An 11,449-nucleotide genomic window follows, 5' to 3' on the forward strand; every position below is an offset into this window, starting at 1 on the left:
GCTGCCATGGATGGCATTCATTCATTCATTCAGCAGACATTTACTGAATGTCTACTGTATTAGTTTCCCAGGGCTACCATAACAAATTACCACAAATTTGGTGACCTGAAATAATAGGAAGTTATTCTTGTACAGTTCTGGAGGCAAGGAGCCCAAAGTCAAGGTGTTGGCAGGGCGGTGCTCCCTCCAAAGGACCTAGGGGTGAATCCTTCCCTACCTCTTCCAGCATCTAGTGGCTCCAAGCATCCCTTGGATGGTGGCTGCATCCCTCCAAACTCTGCCTCCTGAATGTGTCCTGAGCTGCTGAAGTGCAGGACCGGGCATCTTGAGACCAGAGCAGAACATGGTGACGCCGTGGTGTGAGGGCTTGGCTTCTGAATTTCAGGGGCCCCAGGGAAGTGGCACCCCCTTTCCTGGAGTTGCCCCAGATGCACAGTGAGGAAAAGCAGCAAGGAGAGAAAACTGCACCCCCAGGGGCTGGGCGGGCCAAGGGAAGCCAAGGAAGGAACAGACTAGAGCCTTCCCGGAAAAAACTCTGCCCAAGAGGCTGCTCACTGGGCAAGGGGACCTCCAGGTTGAACCCCTAGGGCCAGAGATGTGATGGGAAGAAGCTGTGAGAGGTCAGACTGAGAGTGCATCTCTCATGCCAGGAGCCCAGGTGGTGACAAGGGTGGATATCAGGGGATGGGTATATCTCTGAAGAGCCCACAAAACACCCCATGAAAGAGAGAGGAGAAAGAGGGCTGTTGTGGGTGAACTGTTTACCGTCCCCACCCCGCCCTACTCCAAATACATTGAAGTCCTAACCCCTAGCACCTGTGAATGTGACCTTATTTGGGAATGGGGTTGTGACTAATGTCATTAGTGAAGATGAGGTCACACCAGAGTAGGAGGGGCTCTTAATCCACTGTGACTGGGGGCCCTTATTAGAAGAGGGAAATTTGGACACAGGCACGGGGAGGAGAAGGACTTGTGAAGATAGAGGCAGAGACTGGAGTGATGCTGCCATGGACAAGGGCACCAGAAGCCAATAGAAGCTGGAAGAAGCAAGGGAGGACCCTCCCCTGGAGACTTCAGAGGGAGCATGGCTCTGCCAACGGATCTGGGTCTTCTGGCCTCCAGGTTGTGAGAGAATAGATTTCTGTTGATTTAAGCACCCCAGATTGTGGTGCTTTGTTATGGTGGCCCTAGGAAATTAACAAGAGGACCAGCCTCTGGGCATCCACCACAAAGCAGGTACCAGTAGCCAGGTATTCCAACAGGAATTCAACAGAACTGCCTTGCCTTCACCTCTTCTCCCGCTCACCCTTCTCCTCCAGCTCCTGAGGAGCCAGACACAGCAAGGCATATGGGGGAATGGGGAGGAGAAAGATGAGCTGAAGGACACACAGTGCCCTCACTCCTGCTGCTGTTCTGCCTGAACTGGGGGGAGGGCACGGCTTCGAATGGGATGTGAGACAAAAAAAAAAAAAAAAAAAAAAAAAAAGGAAGAGGAAAGAAAAGGTCTGCCTTAGATTAGTCTGGAATCTTTATACTATATGAAAATGACCAGAACAATCTAAGGGATCCCCCTATATAATGTGGAAAATTGCCTCCAAGAGCCAAGACCGGGAAAGAATTTGTAAGAAATATGCAGGTAGAAATATCTGATGGGCTCTGATGTGAAACTTCCCCCTAAGCCTCAGCAGGAGCCAGAGCACCTCTCTAAAGATGAGGGTGGGGGCAAGAAGTTATCTCAGAATACCCGCCATCTTTTGTGTTTCTCCAAAATGGAAAGAACACTCAGTTCAGCTTCACAGAAGTCTTCTCTAGGGACTGAAACCTAACCTGGAGCCCAGGGTTACTGCAGGGAAATGATCCAGACTTCAAGGAATTGTAAAACGTGCTCAGGCAACAGCTTTACCTGGAGGCTGGCCAATGAAGGTCACCAAATGTCCAGGGCAACAGTCTGTGGTTGAAGGAGTGCTTTCAGCGAGGGGAAAATCTTTGAGACTGGAGATGGTAATACAAATGCCAGTGTAAATAGAGTAGGGCTTCCTGATTGAGGGCATGGGTGCTCAAGGCAGACACTGTGTGTCTTTGTTCCTGGCCATCTGTGCAGTCAGATAAATGACTTTATCACCAGTGTTAACTGCCTAGAAACCACAAAAAGAGAATTAGTACAGGGAATTAGGTGCGTACAAAGTCATCCGAAGGCTGAAGGGAGTGGGGAGCCCTAGAATGGGTCTCCAGGAGTGTTTAAAGAGTAGATAGGACTGGGACTTCCCTGACACAGTGGTTAAGAATCCGTCTGCCAATGCAGGGGACACGGGTTTGATCCCTGGTCCTGGAAGATCCCACATGCCACAGAGTAACTAAGCCTGTGTGCCACAGCTACTGAAGCCTGCGCTCTAGAGCCTGTGCTCCACAACAAAAGAAGCCACTGCAATGAGAAGCCTGCACACCACAATGAAGAGTAGCCCCCGCTCCCCGCTCGCCACAACTAGAGAAAGCCCGCTTACAGCAACAAAGAACCAATGCAGTAAATAAATGAATAAACAAACAAACAAAACAAACAAATAAATAAATAATTTTTAAAAAAGGAGTAGATAGGATTGGTTTTCATTGATATGGTAAGATACTGACATGGAAGTGACTGTTGTCAAGGAAGAGGTGTGTTATCCTCACAGATCCCTAGAAATAGGAGGCATAGAATGCTATGTAGGGCCACGTGGGGAAGCACCACAGTCCTTTGGAGGCAGTGGGAGCAAGGGGAAGACAAGAAAGAGCCTTTATCATGGTTTCCAGGGGAAGGAACTTGCTGCAGGGCAGGCAGGCTTGGGATTGGCTGGTGTGAATAACTTCAGCACACTCTGGGGTGTAGGTGCTGTTCCTAGTTGTCTGGTGCCTGGCCTTGAGATGATTAGGGCAGGTGAATAGTGGCTCAGATGGTGAGACCCTTAGAGGTGGTGGTTGGGGGCTGGGCTCTGGATTATTGGTCGGTTTGCATAGGAAACACACGTACAGACCAGCCATTGGCTGTCTCTAGGAATTAGCTACCCTGGGAGGTGCAGTCCCTCCAGGATCAGCAAGGCCCCAAGATATCAAAGCATCAAAAATACAGAATAAAAAGACTTGATTAATACAAGAATGATTTCTTTAAAATTACTGTAGAATTGACTGACAGGATGAGGAATGTCCTCTGTAACCTTCTGGAAGGCGAGGAAGCAGGCCATAAGGAAGCTACTGAGTGCACAAGGATAGACATGTATATAAACTGCTAGAAGAGCTAAAGGCATCAAGTCCTCAGTTCATAGTGACTGCTGTCATTCTTATTATTGTTTTGAATTATGTAACTTGGCCCACACAGACATGAGCATATCACTAGGTTTGCAATTTAAAAGTGAAAAAGTCCCTGTCATTTAATTATCCATTAATTCAATACTCCCAGGAGCACAATTCTTTTTTTTTTAATATTTATTTATCTATCTATTTATTTACTTATTTAGGCTGCATCAGGTCTTAATTGAGGTATGCAGGATCTTTAGTTGCGGCATGCAGACTTCTTAGTTGCGGCATGTATGTGGGATCTATTTCCCCAACCAGGGATCAGACCTCAGGCTCCTGCATTGGGAGTGCACGGTCTTACCTGCTGGACCACAGGGAAGTCCCAGGAGCACAGTTCTGACCGCACTTGGGTATTTGGTACTTGGCAGCACTTAGATGCACCAAGTTAAACTGAACCTTGCATATTAGGGATAAAGGAGTAGCTCTGAACCTCACCTTTCCATGAGGGCGTGGGCCTATGAGAGGACCTGCTAGCAAAGATCATTTCCAGCACCTTCCCGAAATATCCCAAGAGCCCTTCCACAGGTGTAGTGTTTTCTGCTGCCCACCAGGTAAGCAGCAGAATGAGGTGAGCCCCAAAAGCAGGGTAATGAGGATGCAGACTCTAAACCCAGCCAGGGAGGGCCAACCCCCGAATCCGTTTCCTGGCGTTGGGAAAACAAAGTGAGGGAACCATTTATTGGGTGGGGCCTCAGAGGACAGCAGGGGTGGCAGACCACAAAGCCCCCCAAAGTCAACACAGGCCAGTGTTGGCTCTTTCAACCTGGCTTGTCCCACCCAGGTTCCTCCACCAAAACTGCATTTCTCTGCGCGTTCACTCACAACTTTTATGAGTTGTATTAATAACACATCCCTCACAGTTACAAAAGTGATAGACACTCACTGTAATACAGAGAAATAAATAAAATGTATAAAAATAAATCACCACCCTCACAAGGATGGCTATACTGTAAAGGATAACGGCAGGTGGTGTAAGGATGTGGAGCGATTAGAGTCCTCAGACACGGCTGGTGTTTATCACAGCTGCTCTGCAAAAGAGTCTGGCAACTTCCTCAAAATGTTACACAGAATTACCCTAAGACCCAGCGATTCCACTCCTAGGGATATACCCAAGAGACATGAAAACATGTGTCCACCTAAGAGCTTGCCCATGAATGTTTATGGCAGAATTATTCATAATAGCCAAAAAGTGGAATCAACCCAAATGTCCATCAACTCACGAAAGAAAATGTGGTCTATCCACACAGTAAATATTATTCAGCAATAAAGAGGAATGAAGTACTGATACAGGCTGCAACATGGATGAACCTTGAAAACATTAGACTAAGTGAAATAACTCACAAAAGACCCCATATTGTAAGAAATGTCCAGAAGAGGCAAATTAGAGTCAGAAGGTGTATTCGCGGTTGTTTAAGGCTGGCATAGATGAGATGGAGAGTGACTGCTGATGGGTACGGGGTTTCTTTCGTGGTTACAAAAATGGTCTAAAACTCATTGTGGTCATGGTTGCACAACTCTATGAATGTACTAGAAGTCACTGAATTATACTCCTTAAATGGGTGGATTTTATGGTATATGAATTAAATGTCAATGACGCTGTTATTGGTTATGAAAATGTATGTCCACACCAAGACCTGCATATGGATGTTTCTAGCAGCTTTATTCATAATTGCGAAAACATGGAAGCAACCAAGACGCCCTTTAGCAGTAGGTGAACGAATACTGCGCTACATCCAGACAATGGAACATTACTCAGTGCTAAAAGGAAGTGAGCTATCAAGCCAGGGAAAGACACGAAGGAAACTTAAGTGCATGTTACTAAGTGGAAGGAGCCAATCTGAGAAGGCCATGTACTGTATGAGTCCGACAATTTGATTTTCTGGAAAAGGCAAAATCATGCAGACAGTAAAAAGATCAGTGGTTGCCAGGGGCTGGGGCAACGGAGGGAGGGATGAATAACTAGAGCACGGAGGATTTTTAGGGCAGTGAAACTATTCTGTATGATACCATAGCAGTAGATACGTATCATTACATATTTGTCGAAACCCACAGAACGTACAACAGCAAGAGTGAACCTGCCTGTAAACCGTGGACTTCGGGTGATCATGTTGTGTCCACATGGGATCATCCCTTGTAACAAGAGTACCACTCCCTGGGGGTTGTTGATAGTGGGGGCAGAGGTTGTGAATGTCAGAGACCAGGGTGCATACGAGAACACGCTGTACCTTCTACTCAGTTTTGATGTGAACCGAAAACTGGTCTTAAAAAATAAGGCCTATTTTTTTTAAATTACTTAAAGGAAATAAAAATCAGTTAGAGTCTGCCCTCATACACATGATCACTCAACCATTTTAATCTTGTGCTTGGAGCCTTTGCAAAGACTTTTTATATAGTTTCATGTTATGGTATTATAGCCTGTTTTTTCTTCACTTAGCAATATATTGTAAACATTTTTCTACGTCAATAAAGATTTTATTACAGTTTAAAATATTTGGGGCTTCCCTGGTGGTGCAGTCCACCTGCTAGTGCAGGGGACACGGGTTCAATCCCTGGTCTGGGAAGAACCCACATGCCGCAAAGCAACTAAGCCTGTGCGCCACAACTACTGAGCCTGTGCTCTAGAGCCCGTGAGCCACAACTATTGAGCCCACGTGCCGCAACTACTGAAAGCCGCGCACCTAGGGCCCATGCTCTGTGACACTAGAAGCCACACAGCAGCCAATAAATTAATTAATTTAAAAAAAATCTGCATGGAAACCCATTATATAGATGAGCTATAATTTATCTAAACATTCCACATTTTTAGACATCCTTTTAATTTTTTTTAAGAACTTTTATTGAGATACAGTTAATGGACAATAAACAGCATATATTTAGAGTGTACAATTTGGTATCCCAATCTCCCAATTCATTCCCCCCAGCCCTCCCCACTTTCCCCACTTGGTGTCCATATGTTTGTTCTCTACATTTGTGTCTCCATTTCTGCCTTGCAAACCAGTTGATTTGTACCATTTTTCTATAGTCCACATATATGATATTTGTTTTTCTCTTTCTGATTCATTTCACTCTGTATGACAGTCTCTAGGTCCATCCATGTCTCTACAAATGTCCCAGTTTGTCTACTAACTTTGGGTTTTGTTTGTTCTTCTTTCTCTAGGTGTAAGGTTAGATTGTTTATTTGGGATTTTTCTTGTTTCTTGAGGTAGGATTGTATTGCTATAAAGTTCCCTCTTAGAACTGCCTTTGCTGCATCCCATAGGTTTTGGATCATTGTGTTTTCATTGTCATTTGTCTCTAGGTATTTTTTGATTTCCTCTTTGATTTCTTCAGTGATCTCTTGGTTATTTAGTAGCATATTGTTTAGCCTCTATGTGTTTGTGTTTTTTACAGTTTTTTTTTCCAGTAATTGATTTCTAATCTCATAGCATTGCGGTCAGAAAAGATGCTTGATATGATTTCAATTTTCTTGAATTTACCAATGCTTGATTTATGACCCAAAATGTGATCTATCCTTGAGAATGTTCCATGTGCACTTGAGAAGAACGTGTAATCTGCTGTTTTGGATGTAATGTCCTATAGATGTCTACTAAATCAAGCTGATTTATTGTGTCATTTAAAGCTTGTGTTTCCTTATTACTTTTCTGTGTGGATGATCTGTCCATTGGCATAAGTGAGGTGTTAAAGTCCCCCACTATGATTGTGTTACTGTCAATTTCCTCTTTCATAATTGTTAGCATTTGCCTTATGTATTGAGGTGCTCCTATATTGGGTGCATATATATTTATAATTGTTATCTCCTCTTCTTGGACTGATCCCTTGATATTTATGTAATGTCCTTTCTTGTCTCTTGTAACATTTTTTATTTTAAAGGCTGTTTTATCTGATATGAGCATTGCTACTCCAGCTTTCTTTTGATTTCCATTTGCATGGAATATCTTTTTCCATCCCCTCACTGTCAGTCTGTATGTGTCCCTAGGTCTGAAGTGGGTCTCTTGGAGACAGCATGCATATGGGCTTGTTTTTGTATCCATTCAGCCAGTCTGTGTCTTTTGGTTGGTGCATTTAGTCCATTTACATTCAAGGTAATTCTCGATATGTATGTTCCTATTACCATTTTCTTAATTGTTTTGTTGTTGTTTTTGTAGGTCCTTTTCTTCTCTTACGGTTCCTGCTTAGAGAAGTTCCTTTAGCATTTGTTGTAGGGCTGGTTTGGTGGTGCTGAATTCTCTTAGCTGTTGCTTGTCTGTAAAGCTTTTGATTTCTCCATTGAATCTGAATGAGATCTTTGCTGCGTAGAGTATTCTTGGTTGTAGGTTCTTCCCTTTCATCACTTTAAATATACTGTGCCACTCCCTTCTGGCTTGCAGAGTTTCTGCTGAGAAATCAGCTGTTAACCTGATGGGAGTTCCCTTGTATGTTATTTGTCATTTTTCCCTTGTTGCTTTTAATAACTTTTCTCTGTCTTTAATTTTTGTCAATTTGACTACTATATGTCTTGGCATGTTTCTCCTTGGGTTTATCCTGCCTGGGACTCTCTGTGCTTCCTGCACTTGGGTAGCTATTTCCTTTCCCATGTTAGGGAAGTTTTCAACTATAATCTCTTCCAATATTTTCTCGGGTCCTTTCTCTCTCTCTTCTCTTTCTGGGACCCCTATAATGTGAATATTGGTGCGTTTAACATTGTCCCAGAGGTCTCTTAGGCTGCCTTCAGTTCTTTTCATTCTTTTTCTTTATTCTCTTCCACAACAGTGATTATCACCATTCTGTCTTCCAGGTCACTTATTCGCCCTTCTGCCTCAGTTAATCTGCTATTGGTTCCTTCTAGTGTATTTTTCATTTCAGTTATTGTGTTGCATATCTCTGTTTGTTTATTCTTTACTTCTAGGTCTTTGGTAAACTTTTTGATCTTTGCATCCAGTCTTTTTTCAAAGTCCTGGATCATCTTCACCATCATTATTCTGAATTCTTTTTTCTGGAAGGGTGCCTATCTCCTCTTCATTTAGTTGTTTTTCTGGGGTTTTATCCTGTCCCTTCATCTGGTACAAAGTCCTCTGCTTTTTCATTTTCTCTATCTTTCTGTCGCTGTTGTTTTCAGTTCCACAAGACAAAATCCTGCTGATACTGCTTGATACTGCTGTCTGCCCTCTTGTGGAGGAAGCTGTCTAGGAGTCTTGTGCTTCTTGATGGGAGGGACTGATGGTGGGTTGGGCTGGGTGGGTGGAGCTCAGTAAAACTTTAATCTGCTTGTCTGCCAATGGGTGGGGCTGTGTTCCCACCCTGTTGGTCATTTGGCCTGAGGCCACCTGGCACTGGAGCCCACAGGCTCTTTGGTGGGGCTAATGGTGGACTCTGGGAGGGCTCATACCAATGAGCACTTCCTAGAACCCCTGCCGCCAGTGCTCCCATCTCCTCGGTGAGCCACAGCCACCCCCCACCTCCGCAGGCAATCCCGCAACACCAGCAGGTGTGTCTGGTTCTGTCTCCTGTGTGGTCACTGCTCCTTCCCCCTGGGTCCTGGTGAGCACACTTTTTTGTGTGCCCTCCAAGAGTGGAGTCTCTGTTTCCCCCAGTCCTTTGGAGGTCCTGCAATCAAATCCTGCTGGCTTTCAAAGTCTGATTCTCTGGGGATTCCTCCTCTTGTTGCTGGACTCCCAGGTTGGGAAGCCTAACGTGGGGCTCAGAACCCTCACTTTAGTGGGTGGACTTCTGCAGTGTAACTGTTCTCCAGTCTGTAAGTCACCCACCCAGCATTTGTGGGATTTGATTTTAATGCAATTGCGCCCCTCCTACCTTCTCATTGCGGCTTCTCCTTTGTCTCTGGATGTGGGATGTCTTTTTTGGTGAGTTTCAGTGTCTTTCTGTCAATGATCGTTCAGCAGTTAGTTGTAATTCTGGTGCTCTTGCAAGAGAGAGTGAGTGCACGTCCTCCTACTCCGCAATCTTGATCCTATCTCTAGACATTCTTTTAATTTGTGTTAGTGTAAAGAACACTGTGGTAAACATCACATGTTCTTAGAATAAATTCTTAATGATAATAAATAGTGAATATTTGTTGAGTGCTTATAAGGGCCAGTGACTGATCAAGTGCTGCACAAGTGTTGTCTTGGTTAACAAATGCTCAGGGAAACTCAGGAAGCAAGTACTATAATTAACCCCATTTTACAGATGAAGTGACTGAGGTTTGGAAATATTAAATGACTTGCCCAAGGTTAAACAGCTAGTAAATGATGAAGGCTGCAATCAAACTTAGGTTTACCTAATTGTTTCTGACTCCTAAACACATGGAATTAGTTTCTGTAACTTTCTTTTGATACATTCTGTCAAATAGCCTTCCAGAAAATTCACAATCATTTATAGTCCCCACTAAAAATGCAGGAAAGTACTCATGACTCACCAACAATGGTTTTATAGTTCTTTATACTCTTTGTGCTAATTTGATAATCAAAAAATGATTTCCTGTTATTTCAATTTGTAATCTTTATTTAATGAGCAGAGTTGTCACCTCTGAGGGTGTAGACATGTTTTTTTTCTTTTTTTAATTGAAGTATAGTTGATTTACAATATGTTAGTATCAGGTATACAGCAAAGTAATTCAAGAGTATGTATATTTCAGATTCTTTTCCCTTATAGGTTATTAAAAACTATTGAGTAGAGTTCCCTGTGCTATGTTGTGGTCCTTGTTGGTTATCTGTTTTATATATAGTAGTGCGTATATGTCAATCTCAAACTCTGTTGATGGACATTTAGGTTGCTTCCCTGTCTTGGCTATTATGAATAGTGCTGCAATGAACATCAGGGTGCATGTATATTTTCTAATTATAGTTTCCTCCAGGTATAGGCCCAGGAGTGGGATTGCTGGATCATATGGTAACTCTGTTTTTAGTTTTTTTAAGGAACATTCCATACTGTATTCCATAGCAGCTGTATCAATTTACATTCCCACCAACAGTGTAGAAGGGTTCCTTTCTCCCCACACCCGCTCTAGCATTTATTATATGTAGACATTTTGATGGTGGCCATTCTGACCAGTGTGAGGTGATACCTCACCGTAGTTTTGATTTGCATTTCTCTGATAATTAGTGATACTGAGCATTTTTTTCATGTGCCTGTTGGCCATCTGTATGTCTTCTTTGGAGAAATGTCTATTTAGATCTGTTCATTTTCAATTTGTAATTTTTAAGTTACTTGAGAGATTGTATAGTTTTATGCTTATTGGCTGTATTCATTTACTTTCTCAAGAATCAATTTTGTATATGCTTTTCTTCTCTTCCATTGGGCTTTTTTTTTCCCTATTGATCTATTTAGCAATAGCCTAGTTGTTATATAATTTTCAAATATTTTCACACTTCATGCTTTTTCATTGTAACTTGACAATTTCCATTATTTTTCTTATTGACTTTTATGTTTTAGACTTTAAAAGTGTTCCCCTACTAACTCCTCTAGACACAAGCACAGAGGCAATGAAGTTCCAAACAAGCAAGCTGCCAACAGCTAGTCAGAGAGTCAACTCCTGAAATGGTTTAAAACCCATCTCTGCTCTTATTTTCTCTCCAATCAAATCCAGGATAAATATCCATAGTCTTTGCTTTCTGCCTTGACAAGGCAGAACACACATCAGATATAGAAGGTTGGTATCAAAGTTGCAATTTGGAGCTGATGTTTGGTCCATAAGATAGTAAAAATTACAGCAAATTCCTTATACTTTTGCTGATTGAGGAAAAATTTTAAGATATAATTCATATATCATGAAATCCACCACTTAAAAGTATAAAATTTAATGGTTTTTATTATATTCACAAGGTTGTACAACCATCACTGCTATCTAATTTCAGAATGTTTTCATCACCCCTAAAATGACACTTCATACCCATGAAGCAGTCAATCTCCATCTCCCCTCCCTCCAGCCCTGGGAACCACTAACATACATTTTGTCTCTATGGATTTGCCCATTTCGTATAAATGGAATCCTACAGCATGTGGTCTTTGTGTCTGGTGTTTTTACTTAGCCTGTTTTTAAGGTTCATCCATGTCATAGTTTGGAGTCTGCTTTTCTTTTCGTGGCCAAATAATATTCCATCGTATGGAATTTTGTTCTTCTGTTTAATGTTAATGGACAGTTGGT

Source organism: Hippopotamus amphibius, chromosome 13, assembly GCF_030028045.1.
Source record: "Hippopotamus amphibius kiboko isolate mHipAmp2 chromosome 13, mHipAmp2.hap2, whole genome shotgun sequence".
In the NCBI taxonomy this organism is placed as follows: Eukaryota; Metazoa; Chordata; class Mammalia; order Artiodactyla; family Hippopotamidae; genus Hippopotamus; species Hippopotamus amphibius.